Source organism: Camelus bactrianus, chromosome 6 (genome assembly GCF_048773025.1).
Source record: "Camelus bactrianus isolate YW-2024 breed Bactrian camel chromosome 6, ASM4877302v1, whole genome shotgun sequence".
NCBI classification, from domain to species: domain Eukaryota; kingdom Metazoa; phylum Chordata; class Mammalia; order Artiodactyla; family Camelidae; genus Camelus; species Camelus bactrianus.
Genome location: NC_133544.1, coordinates 66015728 through 66042448, shown reverse-complemented (window position 1 = coordinate 66042448; position 26721 = coordinate 66015728). Strand labels below are relative to the sequence as shown.

The window sequence follows — 26721 nt, the reverse complement described above, 5'->3', positions numbered from 1 at the left end:
ATTAAAGATGAATGTGTAGACAGACAATGCAGTTTTTATCACTTTCTAGTTCATGATTTTAGGCAGATCATTTAGTCTATTCTGAATCTGTTTTCTCAAATGCAAAATGGGACTGTTGTGAAGATCAAAATGAGATTACATGCAACTTATTACTGCTATTATCACTCATAATGCTTGTATTAAATGTAAATACTTTTGAAGGCAAATTTGACAACACTGTAGAGCAATTCATTTCGACCATATCTTGTCACTCAGTTAACAACAACCATATAGTTTATTATCCAAACCAGAATATATTTGAGAGTAAAAGAAAATATCATTAAAAATTATTCTGGGTCATTGCCAAAGCAATCCTGAGGAAAAAGAACAAAGCTGGAGACATAATCCTTTGAGATTTCAGACAGCACTAGAAAGCCATGGTAATCAAAACAGTGTGGTATTGGCACAAAAACAGACATACAGTTCAATGGAACAGAAGAGTGAGCCCAGAAATAAACCCACACATCTACAGTTAATTAACCTATGACAAAGGAGGCAAGAATATATAATGGAGAAAGACAGTCTCTTCAGGGTGCTGGGAAAGCTGAATAGCCACATGTAAATCAATGAAATTAGTTCCCTCACATCATACACAAAAACAAACTCAAAATGGTTTAAAGACCCAAATGTAAGACATAACACCACAAAACTCCCAGAAGAGAACATAGCAGAACATTTCTGGACATAAATCACAGCAGTATTTGTTTAAATCAGTCTCCCAGAGTAAAGGAAATGAAAGCAGAAATAAACAAATGGAATCTAATCAAACTTAAAAGCTTTTGCACAGCAAAGGAAACCATCAACAAAACAAAAAGACAATCTATGGAATGAGAGAAAAAAAAATATTTGCAAATGATGTGACCAACAAAGGGTAAATTTCCAAAATATACAAACAGCATATACAGCTCAATACAAAAACAAACTAAAAAATGAGCAGAAGACCTAAATAGATATTTCTCCAAAGAAGACATATAGACGGCCAACAGGCATATGGAAAGATGCTCAACGTTGCTAATTATTAGAGAAGTGCAACCCAAAACCACAATGAAGAATGACTTCATGTTGGTTAGAATGACCCTCATCAAAAAATCTACAAATAATAAATGTTGGAGAGGATGTGGTGAAAAGGGAGCCTTCTTTAAAAAACAAAAAACAGGGCTGTTAGATGATCCAGCAATTCTACTCCTGGGCATACATCCATAAAAGACGAAAACTCTAATTCAAAAAGATACATGCACTCCAATGTTCATAGCAGCACTATTTACAATAGCCAAGACATGGAAACAACCTAAATGTCCACTGACAGGTAACTGGATAAAGAAGCTGTGGTGTATTTATACAATGGAATACTCCTCAGTCATAAAAAAATAATAAAATAATGCCATTTGCAGCAACATGGGTAGACCTGGAAATTGTCATTCTAAGTGAAATAAGCCAGAAAGAGAAAGCAAAATATCATATGATATCACTTATAGAAAAAAAAAAAAAGACAAACTTATTTGCAAAATAGAAATAGACTCTCAGACATAGAGAACAAACTTGTGATAATCAGGAGGGGAGGAGGGTGGGAGGGGATAAACTGGGAGTTAGAGATTTGCAGATACTAACTGATATATATAGAATAAATAAAACAAGTTCAAGTTGTATAGCACAGGGAACTATATTTGACATCTTGTAGTAACTTACAGTGAAAAAATATGAAAATGAATATATGTATGTTCATGTATGACTGAAGAATTGTGCTATACACCAGAAATTGACACAATATTGTAGACTATATTTCAATTAAAAATATATATATAGAAAAAAAACCAAAAACCAAAAAAGACCCACGCTGTTACATATATCAATAGGCCCTTCCTTTTTATTGTAGAGCAGTATTCTATTGTATGGATATACCACAATTTATTTATCCATTCACCTACTGATGGGCATTTAGGTTGCTTCCAGTTTGGGCTATTACTAATAAAGCTGCTGTGAATAGTCAAGCACAAGTCTTAGTATGAACAAATATTTTCATTTCTCTTGGGTAGATACCTAGGAATGGACTGGCTGGGTTATATGGAAGGCATTACTTTTAACTTCAAGAAAATTGTCAACCGTTTACAAGTTGTACCATTTTACATTCCCATCAGCAGTGTATGAAAGTAAGAAATTATTAATCACTGTTAATTATTTCTAGTTGAATGGTATTATGGTTATTTCTTTTTATTAAAAGAGAGTCAGAGATACATTACACAGCTGAAAAGAAATGTATAGGATTTGCACAAAGAAGGGGGAAAATCAATGAAACGAAATGTTGGTAACATTTGAAGCAGAGTATTTGGGATGTTCATGATATCATTCTCTGCTTTCTATATAGTTAAAATTGTACATAAGTTATAAGAAATAGATAAGATACTACACTACTTCAATGAGCAAAGCTCATTTATGGGCTATATATATTGCAATGTTCTGCAGTGATATAGTTTAAATGACATGTTCTTGCTCTCTGGGCTAGAGGTAGTGTCCCCTTTAATGATTGCAGATACAGTCAACTTTGTCTCAACAAGAATAATGTGAAAGTCAGGGAAGGGGGGAAAGAGAAACAAAAACAGCTGTGCACAGGAAGACTATGTCCTGTCCTTCCCGCCCGCTCTCCACATCCCTGGATTTGAGAAAGGAAGGAAGTGTGTTGCATAAAAGAAAAAAAAAAGTTAGAAATAAACACTGATAAAAATTCTCTCTCTCACTTTAGAAATTCCAACAAACACTGAATGCTTCCACAAAGATGAACTGCAAAGCTGGGAAACAGGAGAGAAACTTTTTACTTTATACTCCCTTTATACCAAAATTTGCATTTCATAAAAATGTTACTTACTTTAAAATAAATTAAAATTAAAAATCACCAGTAACTCAACCACCAATAATTTTCTAGTGATTTTCATCTCATGCAGTTTAGTTTTATATGCTATATTTTGCCATTAACATTTGTTTTCATTTTTGCTAGTACAGAAAATGATGAACATCCATACATATATTTGTACATATTTGATTATTTCCTTTGGATAAGCATACTACTTGGCTGAAAAATATGATTTTAGGGAGCTTTGAAAAATAAGGTTTTAGAGCTCTTGAAATTTACGGTAAGAGCCCTTTTATATAATGTTACTGGGAGTGGTGGCTGGTCATTCAAATTGATTTAAAAAATCATATAAAATGAAGATTCATTTAAAAAAGAGACAGATGTATACATATACCTTAAACGTTTTAATTTAAAATCTAAAAATAATGCATAAGCATCACCTGTGATTTCTACTTTGGATTTCTTTAAAGTAGCTCAAGAACTTACTAATATAAAGTGTTACTGGTGCAAAATCCTAAACTGTTACAGTTTTACTTCATCTTAGCTTTCTAACCTACACTGAATTTGATAGGACGTTTTTTAGTCACTTGCCTTCATCCAGTCTATCCAAAGTATTCCAACTAGTTTTCATAGAAAAAAGGTTTTTAAACTCCTATTTTAAATCTTTATATTTTCTAAATTAGGTAATTATGTAAGCTTGGCAAATAGGCAGAGATGGACAGTTGCCTTCTGGATCCAGACTCCTGCCAACAGAGGCAGAGGAGGACCACTATCAGTACTCTTGATAACAGAAAATTCTGTATTATCAATTTTTCCCTCTGGAAATTTGAAAAACTAGAAACAATATCATGTTTCAGTTTGCATTTGAAAGAGTTAATGTAAGTTGTATTTTTGTTATGTGATTAAACTGAAAGGATTAGCCCATACATTGAAATGAAGATACACTTCCTTCAAGTCTTGGGGTCAGGCTTCCTAGGTTTGAATCCTGCTTTAACCATTTACTAGTTCTGTGATCTTACACAAGTTACTTAACTTTCTATTTTCAGAGTAGTGTTGTGAGGATTAAATAAAATAATCCACTTACTACAATGTCTAGCACATGGTTAATCACTCTAGAAATGTTAGCTCTTATTAAGTTACATGTAAACAAAACTAATGAAGAAAGTTAACTTCGGTGTGAGAAACATGATTTGTGGTGTCAGTAAATTTTAATATCAGTTCCTAAATTTGTTATATGTTTCTGTATATGAGCACAGAAAAAAAACAAAACAAAAAAAGACTGAAAGTATAAAAGTTCTTTCTAAAGAGTGGTATTACAGTTGAATCTTTTTTTCCTGTTTTTTTTTCTACAGTGTTAAGTTTGAATCATTTTTCTTTGGCCTATTTTTCTGTATCAATTTTCTACAGTAAAGAAATTCACATTTTATTTTTTTATAACATTTTTTATTGATTTATAATCATTTTACAATGTTGTGTCAAATTCCAGTGTTCAGCACAATTTTTCAGTTATTCATGGACATATACACACTCATTGTCACATTTTTTTCTCTGTGAGTTATCATAACATTTTGTGTATATTTCCCTGTGCTATACAGTGTAGTCTATTCTACAATTTTGAAATCCCAGTCTATCCCTTCCCACCCTCCACCCCCCTGGTAACCACAAGTCTGTATTCTCTGTCTGTGAGTCTATAACTGTCCTTTATTTACGCTTTGTTTTTGTTTGTTTGTTTGTTTTTGTTTTTGTTTTTTAGATTCCACATATGAGCGATCTCATATGGTATTTTTCTTTCTCTTTCTGGCTTACTTCACTTAGAATGACATTCTCCAGGAGCATCCATGTTGCTGCACATGGCATTATGTTGTCGGTTTTTATGGCTGAGTAGTATTCCATTGTATAAATATACCACCTCTTCTTTATCCAGTCACCTGTTGATGGACATTTAGGCTGTTTCCGTGTTTTGGCTATTGTAAATAGTGCTGCTATGAACATTGGGGTGCAGGTGTCATCCTGAAGTAGATTTCCTTCTGGATACAAGCCCAGGAGTGGGATTCCGGGGTCATATGGTAAGTCTATTCCTTGTCTTTTGAGGAATCTCCACACTGTTTTCCATAGTGGCTGCACCAAACTGCATTCCCACCAGCAGTGTAGGAGGGTTCCCCTTTCTCCACAGCCTCTCCAGCATTTGTCATTTGTGGATTTTTGGATGACGGCCATTCTGACTGGTGTGAGGTGATACCTCATTGTAGTTTTGATTTGCATTTCTCTGATAATTAGTGATATTGAGCATTTTTTCATGTGCTTTTTGATCATTTGTATGTCTTCCTTGGAGAATTGCTTGTTTAGGTCTTCTGCCCATTTCTGGATTGGGTTGTTTATTTTTTTCTTATTGAGTCGTATGAGCTGCTTATATATTCTGGAGATCAAGCCTTTGTCGGTTTCACTTGCAAAAATTTTCTCCCATTCCGTAGGTTTTCTTCTTGTTTTACTTCTGGTTTCCTTTGCTGTGCAGAAGCTTATAAGTTTCATTAGGTCCCATTTGTTTATTCTTGCTTTTATTTCTTCTAGGAGAAAATTTTTGAGATGTATGTCAGATAATGTTTTGCCTATGTTTTCCTCTAGGAGGTTTATTGTATCTTGTCTTATGTTTAAGTCTTTAATCCATTTTGAGTTGATTTTTGTATATGGTGTAAGGGAGTGTTCTAGCTTCATTCTTTTACATGCTGCTGTCCAGTTTTCCCAACACTATTTGCTGAAGAGACTGTCTTTATTCCAATGTATATTCTTGCCTCCTTTGTCGAAGATGAGTTGACCAAAAGTTTGTGGGTTCATTTCTGGGCTCTTTATTCTGTTCCATTGGTCTATATGTCTGTTTTGGTACCAATACCATACTGTCTTGATGACTGTAGCTCTATAGTATTGTCTGAAGTCTGGGAGAGTTATTCCTCCAGCCTCTTTCTTTCTCTTCAGTAATGCTTTGGCAATTCTAGGTCTTTGATGGTTCCATATGAATTTTATTATGATTTGTTCTAGTTCTGTGAAATATGTCCTGGGTAATTGGATAGGGATTGCATTAAATCTGTAGATTGCCTTGGGCAGTGTGACCATTTTAACAATATTGATTCTTCCAATCCAAGAGCATGGAATATCTTTCCATTTTTTAAAGTCTTCTTTAATTTCCTTCATCAATGGTTTATAGTTTTCTGTGTATAATTCTTTCACCTCCTTGGTTAGATTTATTCCCAGATATTTTATTACTTTGGGTGCTATTCTAAAGGGGATTGTTTCTTTACTTTCTTCTTCTGTTGATTTATTGTTAGTGTAAAGAAATGCAACTGATTTTTGAACGTTAATTTTGTAACCTGCTACCTTGCTGAATTCTTCAATCAGCTCTAGTAGCTTTTGTGTGGACCTTTTAGGGTTTTCTATATATAGTAACATGTCATCAGCATATAATGACACTTTTACCTCTTCTTTTCCAATTTGGATCCCTTTTATTTCTTTCTCTTGCCTGACTGCTGTGGCTAGGACTTCCAGGACTATGTTGAATAGGAGTGGTGATAGTGGGCATCCTTGTCTTGTCCCAGATTTTAGTGGGAAGCTTTTGAGTTTTTCACCGCTGAGTACTATGCTGGCTGTAGGTTTGTCATATATAGCTTTTATTATGTTGAGATATGTTCCCTCTATACCCACTTTGGCGAGAGTTTTTATCATAAATGGGTGTTGAATTTTATCAAATGCTTTTTCTGCAGCGATTGAGATGATCATGTGGTTTTTGTCCTTTCTCTTGTTGATGTGATGTATTACACTGATTGATTTGCGTATGTTGAACCAGCCTTGTGTCCCTGGGATGAACCCCACTTGGTCATAATGTATAATCTTTTTTATGTGTTGTTGGATTCTATTTGCTAAAATTTTGGTGAGGATTTTGGCGTCTATGTTCATCAGTGATATTGGCCTATAATTCTCTTTTTTTGTAGTGTCTTTGCCTGGTTTTGGTATCAGGGTGATGGTGGCTTCATAGAATGAGTTTGGGAGTATTCCCTCCTTTTCAATTGTCTGGAAGAGTTTGAGAAGGACTGGTATGAGTTCTTCTTTGTATGTTTGGTAGAATTCCCCGGTGAAGCCGTCCGGTCCTGGACTTTTATTTGTAGGGAGGTTTTTAATTGCTATTTCTATTTCCTTTCTAGTGATCGGATTGTTCAAGTGTTCAGATTCTTCTTGATTCAGTTTTGGTGGACAGTATGTTTCCAGAAACTTGTCCATCTCCTCTAGGTTATCCAGTTTGGTTCCATATAGTTTTTCATAATATTCTCGTATGATATTCTGTATTTCTATTTTGTTTGTTGTAATTTCTCCATTTTCCTTTCTTATTTTGCTAATTTGTGCTCTCTCTTTTTTCTTCTTTGTGAGTTTGGCCAGAGGTTTGTCGATTTTATTTACTTTTTCAAAAAACCAGCTTTTGGTTTGGTTGATTTTTTCTATGGTCTTGTTAATCTCTATTGTATTTAATTCCTCTCTGATCTTTATTATTTCCTTCCTTCTGCTGCTTTTTGGGGCTTTTTGTTCTTCTTTTTCTGGTGTGTGAGTCTTTTATTTCTTGACACACACACATAAATGGTTCACTTAGAGGAAACAGTTTAAGCCCTGAAACACACAAATTCTTGAGTATGGAAAGCAATACAAAATAATTGTAAAATCATAAAATTTAACAATCTGAATCACTTTAAAGTAGAAGAATTCTTGGTATGACATACAGCTACATCACAGCAACTAGTAGTTTTCAGCTTAATTCCTCCTCATAAACTTAAACTTCCCAAACTTGCCTATTGTAAAATTCTCATCATCACCACAAGGTTTACATTGGGAGAAACACAGACATGAAATTATCATACATTTTGTTAAGCATAGTAATAGGACTTATCTACGATTTTACAGGGAAAAAACTGCTCTTTGAGTTAAACTATGAAATAGAGGAGAATGGTTTAAAGCAAAGATATTTAGAGACTCATTTTACAGAGAGTAACAATAGCTGCTAGGCCAGCAGGACTCAGCCAGTGATTCTCAATGAGTGTTTCACTAAATCTTAATCAACGTGTAAAATGTATTTTCATAACTATTACAACAAGGCTGTTCAACACAAACGGTGGGCTGAATAGGCCACTGACCCAGTATAGAGCAGGTACAACTTATCACAAGTAAGAACTAAAAAAAATAATTCAATATCAAGCCAGATTGAAAAAAACTACATGATTTTCTCTAAATATGACATTCCTTGCTTAGGTATATTTGGGCAGAGCGGGTGGTGGTGGTTCACAAAGGCAGCAAACACTTGTACTACTCAAAAAGTGACAAAATAAATGGTATGTTAACTGTGCTTTTTAGAAATGATATTGGACACTATGACATTGGTATAGTAATGATACATTGTGTTGACTTGTTTAGTTTTGTTTGGAGCCTTTTAATCCCTTCTAGGGATTAAATCCCTTCTGACTGAAAGTTAACATTCTGAAATAATGTCAATTATTTATTTTTTTAGAGGACCTTGTGCATGCTAAGCATGCACTCTACCACTTGAGCTATACCCTCTCCCCAAATAATGTGTCAATTAGATGGAGCATAGATTGGGGGCTGGGGAAGAGGAGATGGACAATAATGAAGAAGAAAAAGAGAAGCACAGCAATAAGTACAAAAAGCAATAAGGTGCTTTTTCGTGCATTACCCAGGAAAAGGGTGCCCCATCAAGTTACCTGGATTTCCTAGTACACTTCTAGGTTTATTCCTACTTGAGAAAATGGATTTACCAAGTTATCAGAGTCTAGTACCACTAAATATTCATATCATAAAACTTGAGTCCCCTTATTCTGATTCCATGTTCAGAACAACTCAAAACTCAAACCCCCTAGTACCTGGAGTAAACCCCAAGGGCTTTTTTAGTCACTGAATAAATTCAGCAAATTCTTAATTCAGTTTCTCATGGAAGACTGGTTTGAGAGATGTCAAATTCAGAAAGGCAGGTCAAGCATGAAAATACAGGTTTCTGGTGATTCAGTGGGTACGACATGATGATACATCATTTCAATCAATTAGACCAAACTGAATTCCAACTCGCTTATGACTAAGTCACCCTGAAATAAAAATTAAAAAATGGATACCAAGTAGGAATTACCATTCCTACCATCTCCTCAGTTTTAGTAATTAAAGCCCAGTGAATATACTACACTAAGGAATTGAGATTAATAATGGGAAAACAAAGTTACCTAAATTCTGGTAAACTGGTGGTTGTTTACCACCACCTTTATCAATAGTTTTGGACCTATAGACTTCATTTCTTTCTGTGACTTATGCCTTTTATTGAAAGTTGATGGGGGAGGATAAGGTGCAGAACAGCATGGTACTACTTATGTAAAAAATAAAGCATACATGAGTGATTGCTTATATGTTTAGCAAGTATCTTTGTTTTTTTTTTAAATGGAGGTACTGGAGACTGAACCCAGAACGTAGGGCATGCTAAACATGTGCTCTACCACTTGATCTTTACCCTCCCTCCCCTTTAGTGAGTATCTGTGGAAGGATAAATAAGAAACTGTGGACAAAAGTCATTTCTAGACAGGAAATGTGTGACTAGGGGATGAAGTGAAAGGGAGACTTCCCTTTTGGACTTTTTGAATTTTCTATCAAATGTTAAGTAATATGTTTTCACTAAATTAAAATGTATTATCTATATCTTCTTATGGCTGTATAAACACCTGAATCTTTGGGAAGATTTAGGGTTTCTTAAGCCACATAGATGATTATCTCAGCATATTTTCATGAATATCCTTTACTCTCTCTATTAGAATATTCCACTATTTTTCAGGGAATATTCACAGGGAGGAAAAATACTCTAATTCCTTTCAATTTTCTTAAACTCAGAAATGGAAATATATATACACATATAAAAAACAGTATCACCTTAAGGATCCTTTTTGACCCCTTGTTTATCTACTAAAGGTTATTTCTGATGCTTTCAAGGTAGACAGACTCTATATATGTGAAAAGATATACTAGTAAGATAAATAACTCTTAAAAAACAAGCTAACATAAACTAATCTTAGTTTTCATGCTTTGGACTAGGGTTACCAGTCTATAACACTTGTGCCTAATTTTGAAATCAGTAGAGTGAAATATATATACCCTAAGACCTTGAACGTTACAGTAGATTGTCCTTTGAGAATTAAATGAAGAAATCAACAAAAGATGATGCTAGCATCTTTTTATAACAATGGTTATTAATGCTTCTTACCCTCGAACGCTTGTGAGGATTACTGCACATCCCTATCAGCTGCAAAGGTTTGCTACCACCATATCTCCTGGGCTGAAATCAGAACATATACTAGAGTTTGAAAATGCCCCCTTCTCTTAGGGAACACTCCTTTCTCCAGCAGAGGACTCACACGCTATTTTAAGGAGGTAACTCCCAGGTCCAACACTTAACTGTAACCAAATTCAACATATTAGCCTTATTAAAGAAAAAAATCAGTCATCTCAGTGTTTCCCCTGAACTCTGGACTCATATTCCCAGCGTCCTACAAGTCAGCTCCACATGGATGTCTGACAGTCATCTATTCTTGAACTTGACACACTGAAAACAGAACTTTAATACTCACTCTCTCAAATCTGCTCCTAACTGTTTCTAACTCAGTAAATAGAAGTACCATCCTCCCAGTTGCTCAGGCCTAAAACAAAGGATTAATCCTTGATTTCTCTTTCCCTAAATTCCCTACAACCAATCCACTGACTCTGCCTTTATAATATATTCCCAAACTGTCCATTTCTCTCCATTTCGATTACCACCATCCAGATCAAACTACCATCATCTCTCCCTTGGACTGCAGTATCAGTTTCTTCCTAAATTCACCAGCCATACTGGCCTTCTGTCCTTAAGGTCAGTTCAAGGTCACATCAAGGTCATTTTCATTTTGTGGCCAAGCCATTCCTTCTGCTTAAAATATTCTTCCCACATACTCTCAGGGCTGCTGCTTCTCAGCTCAAATGTCACCCACCCCAGAAGATTCCCCTGACCACTCACTCGAGAATAACCCCACCCTCCAATCATTCTCTACAGGAGTGCCTTATTTTCCCCTTCATAGCATTTAGCACTATCTGAAATTAACTCATTGTCTCTGTTCTCCCACTAGACTGTGAGCTCCATGAGAGCAAGAAACATGTTCACTGTAACTAGAACAGTGCCTGACATATAGTGGGGGCTTAATGAACAGCTGAGAAGTGAAAGAGCGTATCTAAAGAAAGACTATGTCAATCATGAAAGATAATGGTCAGCCGGGAAAGAAGAGTAACAGAATATTTTAAAATGTCAATGGGAGAGTGCCTAACTGGGGTAAGCATTAAAACTGTGCCATGATGATATTCCAGTTCCCTTTCAGATACGTGATAGGTTTATAATACTTGTGCGTTATCCTGAAGTTAGGCGAGGCCAATGAAATATAAACAAATTTTGAAGCACCACTTGTGTGATTTACTCTTACCACCTTCCCTCTGTCATGGTAATCAGCCACAGGCCAGAGGATAAGGTTCCATCTGTCCATACTCCTGAGCAAGGACAACACAGAGTAGAGCCCTCAGATAACTCACATGTAATGTGAATCGAGGAGAAATAAACCTTTTTTATTTTAAACCACTAAGATCTGGTGGTTATTTGTTCCTGCAAAATAACTCAGCCCATCCAGACTGGTAAGCCATCCAAGCAATGTTGTGGCCACGGAATGATATGGTCACTCTCACTAAGTATCAACTAATACCACTTAACATATACACTGTATATATATTTAACTTCCTTCTGATTATTACTTAGTTTCCAGATAGGTCTGCCAACAAGGAGAGAAAAAACTTCACATAGAGTTCCAAGGATTCTTGTCCCTCAGGCTATTTTTCATTGAATTAATAATTCAGCCAAATAACAAATGCCAAGAGGCTTCTTGAGAAATAGTTTGCCAGACTCTCCTTATCTGGAAACACACTTTCTAGGTAAGAATAGCCGTGCTTTTTCTTTCATCATTATCTACACTGACTATTCAATAATACTTACAGTCCAGGTCACTGTAGGGGAAACACACTAGAAAGGTATAGACTGGTTAAAATGCAGAATCTGTGAATGCCGGGTCCGGAATCTTGGCCTTTAGTTTATAGACAAAATAGACTTATTGAGAAGTTTTGTATAGGAATCACATGATTAAAAATATTCTTGAAGATTATTTTATATGGCACTTGTAGAAATAGGAAGTCCAAGTGTACTAGTTCCTAATTGCTGTGCCATGAATCCTCCATAAATGAAAGGCCAAATTTTAATGAATATATGTGACTTATTTTTGTGACAACACTAAACATACTTTAATGATGATATTAAGTGGTACAGGGAATAAGCAGGGCACAGGTTTTTGCAAATAAGAGTAAAAGGCACACTGAAAAGTCAAGCTGGCATTCAAGTAAGATCTGGAGATAGACAAAGCTGCATTTTGTGAGTATGAGGGACAGTGAGGATGCTGATTTCTTAATAGTTCTGAAAGGCAACCAAGTGAACAGTGGCTGCTTTACAACAACTAGGAGGTATCTGTACACTGCAGGAATTACTGGGTTGTAATCAGGTTGGTTTGAATTCTGCGTTCTTTCAAGGTACTCAGAGCACCCATCAGCATTCTAACAACCTTGTCTTTCCTCAACAACAACCCATTCCTTCATTCCTTTACTCATTCAACAAATATTAAGTACATGTTACATGATAACTACTATGCTGGGCACTGAGGAAACATAAGTGAACCAAAGATCCCTGCCCTCCTGAAGCTTGTATTCTAGTGGCATTTAAATTCCATTCTAAAATTCTCCCTGCCCAAATCTTATTATATGGGAGGAGCTTTTACAAATACCTTTGGAAGAAATCTATGATTAATTCACGCTAAGATGTGAAAGATTAATAGTCTCCCCTTTGGTAATTAGCCTTGGAAAGCAAATATCTCACAGATTCACAGACTTGTAGAGTTAGAAAGGACCTTGGAGATGATTTCAATTTACAGATAAGATTAAGAGATTTGCCCAAGAACACTCAGTCACTAATAGGAGAGCCAGGGTTAGAACTGTGACTGCCAGCGTTACAGCCACTTCCATAGAACACCCAGTTGCTTGCTTTCAGATTATACTAGTGAGAAGAAGAGATGCTAGAATGGGCATTCATGATTCATATATAGGTAGTAGGTTCCTGGGTGATTTGTTAAAGGCAAAAAGAATTTTAGGCAGTGTGTAAAAGTGAATGAGGTAATTCTAGGAGAGGCAAACTGGGAGGACCTTTCAGAAGACTCTTTCCTCCCACCTGTACCCTCACCATGTCCCAAGAACAAAGGAAATACAAAACTCCTCCAAAGTTAATGGATATTTGCTATTAGTAAGAAGATGGGGCAGGGAGGGAAGGGTAAGCAAGAAGTACTAAACAGTCAAAAGTAAGAAGGTCAAATTATGTCCTACCTAATTTGAAAAGTGTGTATCTCCAATAAAAGTACTATTTGTGTTAGGTTAATGGTTTTTTCTTTTTAATTTACTTTCCTAAATACATTTTCCACAAAACATCAAATTAACTGATACAGGTCAACAAGTATAATAATTAATAAAACAGCAATGTAATATTAACTGGTGTGATGTTATGAGGCATCCCATCACTGGGCAAGCATTTGTAAAGATAATTCCTCCTCCTCCAGAAAAGAGTTATACTCATCTTTGCTTATAAACTTTAGGATTCTAAACATTTAAAAAAGCCAAACCAGTAATTTAATCTCTCAAAGTAAAGATTCATGACCAACAAACCTGAGCCTCATTTAGTATTCTAACAGAAAATATACTTTAAAAAAACTTTCCAAGACAGGGAAAGTGGAAAACTTGCTAAGAAAGAACTGAAAAATAAGCTCAGTCCCCCCCCCCAAAAAAGGAAGAAAGACAAAAAGAAAAGAAAACGAAGGAAGATGTTTCATTATAGAAGTTTTAGGAAAAATGTAAACTGACAGGCATCAGGAGTCTTCATTAAAATCTCATTATGTGTCTCTGTAAACAGTAGTTTACATACCTAAGATTAAAAATATTATGAGAATCCCAATTTCTCAGTAGCTACACCATTATTTTAGCTTCCTAGATTTAAATCCTCAGAGATACCACAGACTTTTACCCCCATTGTTTCCTATAGTCAATCAGTCATCATATTCTATTATTTCTTCCTTCAAAATTTCTTTTGAATACAAAGCAAAATTCTCAATTTCAAAAGAACACACACAAAAAAACACAAAGAATGACTGTTAAAAAGAACATTTCTCAAAGAATGGGAAATACTCATGATATGCTGAGTCAAAAAAACAAAACAAAACAAAACAAAAAAAAAAACAACCCCACAAGGAGAAAAATGTATAATTCTAGTTTTATAAAAAGGAAATACTTACCAGCATAAAAAAAGATTTGAAAAGAACCACCACGTGAAAACATTAACAGTCATTCTTTCTGCTTGGGAGGGTTTATAAGTGGTTTTTACTCTTCTCACACTTTCTCTACATTTCCTAAATTTCCTTCAATGAACATGAATTATTTTCAAACTTAGAAAAAATATTATTTAAACAGTTGTCTCATTTTAGCACGACCTGTCCATTCTCACTGCACCTATCCTATCTCCTTATAGCCTCTCCTTTTCCCCAAGACTCCAACAGCCGCCGCCGCTTTTTTTCCCTCCAAAAACACTTCAGAAGTTTTACTGAAAATAAAATACAGAAACACCAGATTCTCATTTTAAAGTAAAACTGACAGCATCTTCCAGAACTTTCCTAGTACTTCACCAATCTTATTAATATTAAAAAACAAAAAAATCAAGTTCCAGAACAGCCAGCTGCGTTCTTGAGATCTGAGTCAGTTTCTCCCCAACTTTAATACTGCCTGTACTCACGCTCTGAAAATTCATCATTCATACTTATCTACAGCACATGGAAGCAGAGGCTGGTTATAAAAACAATCAACCTACAAGAGGGTTTCTCAACTCATCACCACTGACATTTGGGGTATTTCTTACGGAGGGGCTGTCCTATTGCAGGATGTTTAAGCAGCATTCCTGGCCTCTATCCACTAGATGCCAGCAGCACCCCGACCCCAATCCTGTCCAACTTGTGACATTGCCAAATGTCCCCTGAGGGGAAAAACTGTCAGCAGTTGGGATTTTAAAGTTTTTAAACTTCCAAAATCATCTCTCTCTCTCTGCTTATGCATACGTCAAACCTAAGCTTCTCTGACACATGTGTCTTGCATAACATTCCCTGTAAGTCTTCCGTCATCATCTTATTTTTCTTAAAAGGAACTTTCCAAATAGACCAGACTTACTGTTCCCTAGAAAAATCATTTTCATTCCCAATTCCAGGTCTTTAAACACAATGTTTCCTGACTAAAATTCCCTATTCACACTATATTCAATACCCTACATCCCATCCTTCAGTTGTGGGTTCTTTGCAGAAGCATTACTGCTCCGTTCAGTTCAGTTCAGCATACACCCACTGCACTAATGAAGAGTGTGTGTGTGTGTGTGTGCGCGTGTGTGTGTGTGTGTGTGCGCGCGCGCGCATGTACACACATATATATTTTTCGGTGCTGCTTGTTAATCTCATATCCCAAACTAGACTAACCTCCCTAAGGTCTGCTGTCATGGCACGTTTCTTTTGTATAACCAATTCGGCCTAATGTTGCTTGATAACTGAACAATGAAATATAAATGCAATGCTGTAAATAAGCGTAAACGGATTTCTCATGAAGTGATTTTGCTTTTTGAACCTTATTTCTTGTTGTGGAGCTATTAGTTAAGTATAATCACTTAAGTACAGAGTAACAACTCTATAAGTTTTCAGAAGGAAACATTAATATATAATGGTATACTTTAAAGAATACATAGGTTTTAAACTGCTCTACATTTTTAGGAAATGATACAAAGGGATTAAAACTATAAACTACAACACAAACATGAACTTTATAAACTCTTAAAATAGCCAATGGAGTTTTTGCTCAATGTTACAAAACCTATGTCAACAAGAGCTGAGAACTCGATTTAATGTGAGTATGTATGGGTACACAAACGCACCTCACACATATATTATATCCCTATCTCCCTAGTTGAGAGAAGTAAATGAACTGAAAGTGCTTTGTAAACTAAAAAGGGCCACATATAAAGGAGGCAGTAGAGCAGCAAAGTTAAAAGCGTGGAGCCAGCCTCCCAATTATATTTATTAGCTGTGTAACCTGGTACAAGTTACTTTCCTGTGCCTCAATTTGCTCCTTGTCAAAATGGGGACAACAACAGTATCTGTCCCAAAGCAAAGCTCTCAAAAAACGCTGCTTAGCATACAGAAAGCACAAAATATTAACCATCGTTATTATTACGTCGCTAGTTATTAGCCAAGTAAAAGCCTCAATACATAAAATTCTGATTCACGTCTGAAGTTGTTAAAAAATTTTTTTAAACCAGGATAAACTACACAAATTAAAGCTATTTGGTGGACGCGTTTCTCATAGTTTTCGCCAGTGCTAAGCTGGTGATTATTACAAACATAGTTTCTGTTAGTTTTTTTTTTTTTTTCAAATCTGCAAAGAAACTGACATAGACACCTCTGTTTTCAAGGAATTTTACAAGCCACAAGAAAACAAATCAACTCTTTGTTATCTCCATATTTAAAGCCAATTTAAGAGCGTGGTAAAAGCCTAGGTACTGTTACAGGACAACTTTTCAGAAAACACAATGAGGTTTTTAAAGTTGGCAATCAGCAATTCTTATGCAGTTATGTCGTTTTTGTCCTGCTAAACAAAAGCTTATGTGTCAGGGAAGCAAGGATCCGACAGAAAGTAAGGAAATACCAAGGCCGGGCCTAGGCGGCTCTCGGGAAAACCTGTCCTCAAACAGATCACCTCAGACGCGCGGCGTCCTTCCCCCTCCCCGGGGTGCGCAAGTCGGCTCCACCCGAAGATAAATAAGTGACAGCAGGCTCCGTCCACGCCCCTCCCTGCCCGGACCCCTCGCGCCCGCCCCGGCCCTCCCCACCGCGGCGGGGCTGGGGCTCCACCGGGAGACGGCGGCCTCGCCGTCCCGACCCCCGACCCCGGTAGCCCGCCGCGGGCCGGGCCGAGCAGAGGCCGCCGCGGGGCCTGCAGGTGGGCCCAGGGCGCGGCCAGGCCCGAGAAGAAGCCGGGCCCCGGCCGGGCAGCTAAAGGCGCGGAGTTGCCGCACGCCCGGTCGTCACTTACCGGCGCCTCATGGTACCGCGGCGCCTCCGTCCAGCCCGGCGCTGACCGACTGCGCCCGGCAGCCTGGACTATCCCTCGGCTCCCGAACGAGACGCACTCAGGGCCATTCAAACGCGGCCGCGCGCGCGGCCCGCCGGGATAGCTTCCCCGTGGGCGTCCCGGAGACTCCGCCCCACGCTGGCCCCGCCCGTCTCGGGCCGCGCAGGACCGGAGGGAGGGGGAAGAGGACGTGTGGCCACAGCGCCCCCTGGGGGCCACAGGCAGGCACGGTGTTCTTGTTGCCAGTGGGGCAAGTAATACAGCTTTGAGTGTGGGTAAGAATGACCCTGTGCTAGTGAAAGTCTAGTGGGGGAGGTGGTGCTTTATGTGTTGTACCAGGAGGTGCAATCTGCTGTAAAAATATGGTGCAGGGATAGGTTTATTCATTCACTCCCATTTAAGTGCACTAAAGCAAAGTATTTAAAAGCACAGACTCTGGAGCTCTGTAACCCTGGGAAAGTGCTATAAACTCCCATGTGCTTCGGTTTCCTTCTCTGTAAGATGGGGATGATAACGGTATCTGCCTCATAGTTATGAGGATTACACTAGTAAATACATATAAAATTCTTAGAGGAATGTATCTGGCACATGGTAAGCACTATATAATCATTAGCTATTATTTTTTTAGTTCCTAATATGTGCCAGATTCTGTGCTAGACTCTTAAGAACACAAGAAATATGTACAATGTAGACCCTGTCCCCAGGTAGCAGGCTCAGTCTCTTTGGAATGAGGAACACTATAGTATGAGGTTAGGGTTGGATCTGTCCCCAACATGCTCTTAATTACTCAGGGTAATTCTCTTCATCTTAGCAGAGACAATCTACCCATCTTCAGAGATAAGCTATTGGTCAAGGTTAACCAAATTGTAGCAGAAGCGAGGTTGTCTTTGGTGGACCTCTCATCCCTTGGAGAAGCAAATCAAGTAGCGTATTTGATGGAACAGTTTCTTACTGCAAGACTCCACAACCCCTGACTCAATTCTTTAGGCACTCCTTTCAGAACTCCCCAGGGCTGCCCAAGGAACAGGGTTGGGTTCAACAATATTTTTGAAGGCCGACTATGTGCCATGCTGACATTGTACCAGGAGACAGCCTGGAGGGGCTCACAGTGGCTTGGACAAACAGGGAAAGAGGTCATTCCCGTACACTGTGGTGGGTGCTATGATAAAAGGTATATCCAGATGCTGTGGGAGTTCAGAGCAATGGGAGGCCTGGCAGGTAAATGAATCAGAGCTAAAATACCATTAGCTGACAATAACAATGTATTTTTCCTCCCTAGTAACAAAGTCCTTACTTAATACAAAAGATTAAGTAAAGGTGAAAATTTCAGGCACTACTTTAGGTCGGTGGGAGAAATATTTTTAGGATATGTTTTCCATAAGCAATGCTCTTGAGAGCCTCTCAGATTGTACCCAGCACAAGCAGGCACATGCCTCTGCGTGGGGCCATGCCTGTTAACAGGTGGGACTGTTTAAAGAGTCCAGGAGGGTGAGTGAGTGAAAGGAGCAGGAGCGTTGGGTTCTAAGGGGTGCAATGCAAAACATTCCCTGAGGATGAGTTCCACTAGGTGGGTGTGCTGTTTTAAAGAAAATAAAAATTCAGCACATGGGTGACTTCACTTTCTCTCAAGCTATTTCTTCATTATCATGATCACAAACAGGAATTTCCTGATGACCCACTATGCAAAAGGCATTGTGTGGGGCCCTCATTAGAAGAGGGTGAAAAGCAAGTAAGCACAGTCCTTACCCTTAAGGAAGTTTGGGTGACGAGGTAAGGCAAATAACGGAGTCCTAGGACTCAGGGCACCTGCTATATTAACATAGAAGGATCTCAGCTAAAACAAGCCCTCAGGTCGACTGAAGGCCAGAGGAGAACCTTGATGTTTTCATTTCTACAGCTTCTTAGGGCAAGAGTCTCAGGCAGATTCGTCTGCAGACTCCGGTCCTGAGGTTTACACCAGTGATGAGCGGCTCTGGCCCGTACATCTCACGTACCTGCCAAGTGTCAACATAACAAGGTGAAAATAAAGAAATCTGCCTTCATATTGCTACTTTTGAAATACATGCCATTTTAATGATGAAAATGCAGGTCAATTTTCTTCATTGATACTTTTCAGTCAATAAAATTGAATTTTTTTCCTTGGAGCTCAATCAAGTTTTTTTTAAATGGGTTTTTAAAAAATGTATTCCATAAAATATTTTTACTATCCCTGCACCACCAGACCTTCTGCACAGGAAAGTGGCTCCCCACAAGCCCTCACAGTGGGCAGTCTCCAAGGGCGTTCACCCCTCCAGCCATTCCTTCAGTCCTGCCTTCTGATTACCTTTAATATGCCTTCCATCTGAGCGGACAGGCAGCTGAGTTAGCCTTTCTGCCCTCCATGCCTCTCTCCAAGGGGTACAGACATCATTCAGGGATGGTGTGTAGAGTAACCCTGACTATAAACACCCACGTGAGAGAAGACCTCTCAGGCAAAGTCATAGGTACACTTCTGAGCAGAGTCAGGGGAGGATTCGTGCAGGAAGGTTTAAGCTGGGCCTGACAGGCTGGACAGGCTTTGACAGGCAGGGTGTTCCAGAGAGATGGGAAGAAAACAAAATAAATTCCAGGACCACTATCTATCCCAATTTGAGTGGAGTGGAGAGAACTCTAGAGAATAGCAGGAAGAAAGACTGTCACCTGACAGGTTGTGAAGATCTAGAAAGATCCAGCAAAGGTGTTTGAGAAGGAAAGAAATGAATCGAAACCACTGAAAGTCTATTACTCATGGGTAAGAGCTGTTTGCATTTAAGCATGTATTTTTTCAGATACTTAACTATGCAAATGTAACTATATTTAAGAATAGAAGTGAGGTAATATCTTACAACTTTGTTAACTGCTTTCTTACGATAAATGTCATTATGTAGGTCAATCCATATAATATTAATTGAAATGCCAATTAATATAAGTGCACATAATAATCAAAATGGCAGTTGAAACTGGGAAAAAAAAAGGCATAGGCACTGAGCGGGGAAGTGACAGTGTTAAATCAGCACTTTAGAAGGATTAATCTCTTACCAGGATACAAGATGGCTAGTGGGAGGGACAGAGGATTGAGCCTTAGGTATGAAAGTGGTGTAGTGCAGGCGGGAGGTTCAGGGAGTCACAGCATTTAGGGCGATGATGTCATTCTCATCCATGCAGGCTGATGCCAGACCTGAGAGAGGACAGAGCTTGAAGACACCCACAAGACAGCAATAGCACACCCTTCCCATAGCGAACTACATCCACTGCTCAGCCTCAGAGCCCTCGGAAAATTCCAGGCGTTGATGTTGGCTGTCAAAGTGAGAAGTGGATCCCTTGTTTTCTGCTCCTCCCTTCCCCACCTTCCTGTGCAGGCTGTGGAAGGAAAGAATGGCAGTAGGGAGAGTTTCAGATAAGGCAGTAGCCGTAGAAGTGAGCAAAGCTCACTCCTAGTTTATAAGATTCATGATCATTTCACACACCACGGCAGTGCAGATGCCCTCCTTGGTGGCAGCAGCAGTTCTGGGGCTCTTTTTTAAGGGGTGGGGGTTGGACTGGGGGAGCGTGGGGACTGTTGAGTGGTAGGGGATCCTCCTGTTAAAAGTTTGTTTCAGAGGCAGCTCTCTGTTACACTTCTGCAGTGGAAAGCAGTGACGATATTTGTTATCTACAGATTTTCAAAGCTGAATCCAAAGAGACCATTTCCCTTCTCTGCCACATAGATTTCCTGCAATTAGGTACACTGCCGCCACGTGGAAGCTTGTAGGGGGCAGCATGTTGGAGCAGGAAGAACACTAGCTTTGGAGCAAGGCTCATCTCTATCAGAAGCCCGGATCACTGCCTTTGGGCCCTTCTACACCATTTTTACCTTCACTGCACAATGGGGATGGTAGCACTCTCCTCTCCGGGGCTGTTGGGAAATATGGTAACCTACGTAAGACACTTTAGTAGTACATAGCGAGTGATTGCGACTCTCTCTGCAAAATACTCTCCACTCTTAACTTCACCTGTTCAGTGATTTTTCCAGGATAGAGAAGAACACAATTGGTTGACTGCTGCCTTGGAAAAGCAGAGTCTTGGAATTAGACCAGCTCCAGGTGAGGGGCCAATGCCAGGGAGACAGACTCGCTGTGGTGCTGATGGCCTGGTGATCAGCACAGGGCATCCGAAAGCTGTGACCATTCACAAAACAAGTCCAACTATGTGGTTGTTTAGGAGGTTCCATACCATTGGGGCCCCCTAACAAACAGGCACAGCAGAGAGGAGGTCAAGGGCAGGGGGCAGGCAGGCAGGAAATGGAGTGGACAGGACAGCAATCATCAGAAGCACTATAACGTCCTTGAGGAAGGGACTTGAAAGAACATAGCAGGTCTACAGCCTCAAAAGACTGGAGCTGCAGGACGATCACGAAGACTGAAGTCCATTTTCTGGCACTGGACCCAAGGTAAAAACAGCCTGGTAGTAACAAAATTGAGTCTGAACCTGAACTCAACTTCCTACCCCAAACTGGCTGTGTTCTTCAGAATATCATTTCTGCAGGATGTTAACAGATCGAAAAAAGAAGAAAAAAAGGATGAAGGAGGAGGCGGGGGAAGAAGGAAAAGAAAGAGAAATGGCTTCCTTCGCCACAGAAGTTTGGTAACTGCTGGATTAAACAAATATTGCTTTACTGTAGTGCTTCTCAGGGTCTTCAAAATATTATCATTAATTGCGAATCTGTAAAAGAAAGATACAGGCAGCGCCACCCAAATTCACCTGAACTCTGAATCCTTTAAGGGCGAGAGCACAAATATTCCACAGAATTACTCTTATCTTAAAAGAGTAGCAGGAGTTGTTCAGGTCACGGGAAATGCGGGGGTAGCGCCAGCGCAGGCCGGGGGCGGGGGGGGGGGAGTGTGGAAGCTGGGGGCAGCGTGGTGGTGCCTCATGACCTTGGCCAGGATGAAAGCAACAGAACCTGAACATCTGGCAGAGGTATTAGAGACTTTTTTTTTAACTGAAAGATTTAACCATACTTTTTCTTTAAAAATAAAAATATGGCCCTTCATAGAATAGCATGTTATAAAACATATGTTAAATAAGTCCAAATATAAATCAAAAAAGCCTGGGAGAGTCTAAATCAAAATGTCCGTGAAAATTATTATCACTTTTTTTGCATGGCAGGATTTATTGATTATCTTTTTTTTTAACTTATTTGTATTTTCCACTTAACACAGCAAATGCCTTCCTTTTGTAATTTTTTGAAAGTCATTTTACTAAAGAAACTAATCACAGCAGTTGGGAAATTAAATAAAACTTTTTGTGCAAATTTTTTAAAGTTTAGGATTTGATTTGGCAGGTTTGGCATTATTGTTTTATTACTTGTTATTATTTCCCACTTAAGCTAACCCTGGTTAGCTTAATTCATTTGAATGGAATCTTTTTTCAGAAAGAAACTTGTATTAGTTTCCTAGAACAACAGTAACAAAGCATCAAAAACTGGGTGGCTTAAAACAGAAGAAACACAATCTCTCACAGTTCTAGAGGCTGGAAAACCAAAATCAGGGTGTTGGCAGGACGATTACCTTTCTGCAGGCTCTAGGGAAGAATGCTTCCTTGCTCTTCCTAGCTTTTGGTGACTCTGGCAAGCATCGGCTTGTAGCTGCATTACTCCAATCTGCCTCCATTGTCACACGGACTTCTACCCTGTGTATCTGTGTGCCCTCTCCTCGTCCTGTAAGGACACCAGCCATTGGATTTAGGACACACCCTAATCCAGTATAACCTCATCCTAACGAATTACATCTGCAAAGATCCTATTTCTAATTAACGTCACATTCTGAGGTTCCAGGTGGATATGAATTCTAGGGGGACACTACTTAACTCACTATATAGAACACTAAATAGTCCACAAATCTTCCAAATTGTACATTTTTGGAGGGCCTGTTTGAACTTATTAACATTTTAACTGTATAACCTGTGTTGTAAGTGACCTTAATTGTAGGACTCTCCTACAGAACTGTGTTGACAAAGTACCCAGGGATGTTCCTAGTAACATTTTTTTTTTCAGTAATAGTAAAACATAAATGCCCATCAATTAGGGACTGGTTAACTAAGTTCATACATCTATGCCACGTATACTCTGTAGCCTTTAAAAACAATGAGGTAGATCTGAATGACAGACACGGAAGACATCCAAAGATGGATTAAGTGAAAAAACAAGTCAGTGAACAGTGTTTAGTATGTTTCCATTTATGTAATAAACTCCCACAAATTAAACAATCCTACATTTATTGTATGTTTCAAGGGATGACTTTATCTTTCAAAAACTCTTCAATAATCACAAAAGGTACTTATTGTTCTCCTTCAGTTCTTCTGAATCCCACTTCATCCTTTTATTAGTCTGCCTGGGCTTTAACAACAGAAACTTATTTTCTCACACTTCTGGAGGCTGGGAAGTCCAAGATCAAGGTGCCGGTTGACTCAGTTCCTGGTGAAAGCTCTCCTCCTGGCTTGGAGACAGCCACCTCCTCACATGGTAGAGAGAGCAAGCTCTCTTGTGTCTCTTCTAAAGACACTAATCCCAGGATGAGAGCCCTACCTTCATGACCTCATCTAACCCTAATTACCTGCCAGAGGCCCCATCTCCAAATATATTGGGGGTTAGGGCTTGAACATATGAATTATGGGAGGACACAAACATTCAGTCCACAACAATCCTCCTTCCAAAAACTCAGGCTATAAAACAATGCTTTATATCTGAACCCACTGAGGCTTTTTAAAATGAGCACATAGAAAACAATGCCACAAAGGACCTGGATGGGTCATTCAGATTCTTGACGTAGAGACAGTTTAGCCGGCTTCCAAGATAGCAGAAATTAATCACCAGAATGAATCCACAGTAACCAAGCTTGAAGAAACATGTTAGGCCATGAGTGATGTATCATTATGACTCATGCTACGGTTGTCATTCTTATCCTTTAATGGGATCTGTGGGAACTGCAATCCTCCCAGCTTCCTAAGGAAGTGCTGGAGGGAGGTGCTATAATGGGAATGCTAAAATGTGAATTGCACAACAGTGCTCCTGAAATGAAAAAAAGGTTAATTGCTAATGAAGAATGGTATTACTCACATCTTCTCTCAGCACAAAATCATGTCAACTGCTGACAGGGGCATTTCATGACACTGCAGAACCATGAACCAGAAACTGAAAAATGTGTAATCTGCATAGAAATGATGTAGAAACCCAATAAGAACTAGTGAGGTAGGATCTTACCAAATATATATATATATATGTAATTTTTTTTTCCACTAAAGGGTTTGTAAATCCAAACAGACAAAAGGGAGGAAAACGTTTCCTCTTATTAAGACCCTGTTACTGACAAGGAATAAATTGCATCATGAATGGTGCAACGGTAAGGTGGCCCTTTTCGGAAGGCAATAATGATAGTAGAGTTAAATAACACAAGTAACTGGAGGTTGCAATGGAAGCCCATTTTATTGAAGCTGCCAAAAGGCCTGGGAGCTTTTAGAGCACACTGGGGGAACAGGTAGGACCAGTGAGGATAGCCGAATATTAGTACAGAGATGCTGTGAAATGGCATAGACCAAAAACTTTAGACCTATGTATAAAAGCTTTTTTTCTTTTAGAGGGATCCATTCTTGTAAATCTGGTTGTGTGACTACAAAATTTCTTTGTTTAAGTTTCAATCCAAATGCAAATGCTCTGAAGAGAATGGTGTGAAGTATTAGAAATATGCTTCTTAAACCCCTAAAGAGGTGGGGGGTGAGATACAAAAACAAATACCAAAACCATGTAAATGGCACAAATTATAAGTCAAACAAAGCAATTTGTAAGACGTGTGGAAGCATGGTTTTCCTCCTCACAGCTTCTTTAATTAAAATTACATTTGCTTAAAGGGAAGTTTAAATTTTATTTTTACAATTTCAGTATTCCCATTATTTTCTAATTCAAGTTTATTCCAGTGGGAGGCATACGAGGAGGCTCTCAAAAACTAATGATTATTTAAATTACTTAGTGTAGATTCAAACCTTGTTACTTTAGAGCAACAAAACACTCTAGGTCAGTGGTTGTCCTTGCTGCAAAGTAGAATCACCTGGAGAGCCATAAAAGAAATACTGATGCCCTGCTCCACCCTAAGCAAATGAATTAGAATCTCTGGAGGTGTAGCCCAGACATCAGTATTTTTAAGGGCTCCCAAGATGAGTCTCCTCTGCATGTAGGACAGAACCATTATGCTTCTAGGTTTAGAACTATGTCATGTTGTAATTAATAACATTTATATTTTTCTAAATCCAAAAATGGTAGATGCACTTGCAGAGGATTAGGAAAAGTCTGGGAAAGCACAATTTAAAAAAGATGATCTGAAATCGCATTATTCCTTTATGCTTATCATTTGTCTTTCTGCTATGCATATGTGTATATGAAAGAATAATATGTAAGATAAGTTCTTTAAAAAAAAATACATTTCAGAACTAGAAGGTACCCTTAAGACGTCATCTGGTGTTAAGTCCCTTATTTTACAGATAAAGAAATGAAGGCCAAGAGGGTTCCTAACTCTCTTAGTTTATTTGAAGTCAGGAGTAGAATATAGGGTTCCCTTTATTTTTCTTGCAAAACACATTTTTGTACAAAAATTTGGATCCTCTATTATTTCTAATGACAGTCTAACAATCCTTAAAAAACATCAATCAGAGCTTTAAAGAGTGTCATCATCTTTCTCTTGAATTCTAGCATGTATACAGCATGTTGCCCCCACTATGTTCTATGGAACATTTATTCCACTGGACATTAACAGATGTGACAGGAAAAAAAAAAAGTCTTCTTGTTCAGGTAGAGTGGAAAACAAAATGAGATTCTTTACCGAATCATTTCTGGTAGTTTTAAGGTTATGCTAATAGCATTGAGACTCTCTGGGATGTTATGTGTGGAATACAATAGGCAGTATTTTTTTTTTAACTTTTATTTTGGGGGGAGGTAAGTAGGTTTATTTATTTATTTATTCTTAGAGGAGGCACTGAGGATTGAACCCAGGACCTAATGCATGCTAAGCATTCACTCTACCATTTGAGTTATACCCTCCCTCCACAATAGGCAGTATTTCTCAAACTTACTTGACCTTGGAACCTTTCCTCAGTTCAGTCCCAGTATCTTCACATTCTTTGGAACACGTTTTAGAAAATAACTCTATGAGGAGTCCTAGGATAAAGGAATAAAAGATTTAGAGTACCCTATTGAGACCAAAGAAATTTTGATTTGAGTTACAGTTTAAAAAATTTTATAGCAATTGGGGGAGTACTTTAAAAGGGAAGGAATATATGATTTGAGTGACTATTTTTTTTAACATTTTTTATTGATTTATAATAATTTTACAACGTGTTTTTTTTAAACATTTTTTATTGAGTAACTATGTTTTTTTAAAGTGTTCCTTTAAAATTTATTAAAGAAGCGTAACAGGAATAGTTTGGCAATCAGAGAAAACTGCATGGAAATC

The 26721-nt window shown here is 38.3% G+C and overlaps 1 protein-coding gene across 4 annotated transcripts in view; it reads right to left on the bottom strand.

Annotated features, from left to right (window-relative positions):
* The window catches only part of KATNBL1 (katanin regulatory subunit B1 like 1), a 63013-nt gene that overhangs the window by 34249 nt on the left and 2043 nt on the right, over positions 1 to 26721 (bottom strand). Inside the window, exon 2 of one of the 4 annotated variants that reach the window (XM_045524219.2) lies at positions 26342 to 26426. The gene's annotated coding sequence lies outside the window, so the exon portion shown is untranslated. Of the gene's footprint in view, positions 1 to 17185; positions 17350 to 26341; positions 26427 to 26721 lie in introns of those variants that run through there. The other 3 variants (XM_074365862.1, XM_074365863.1, XM_074365861.1) reach the window with 3 other exon arrangements.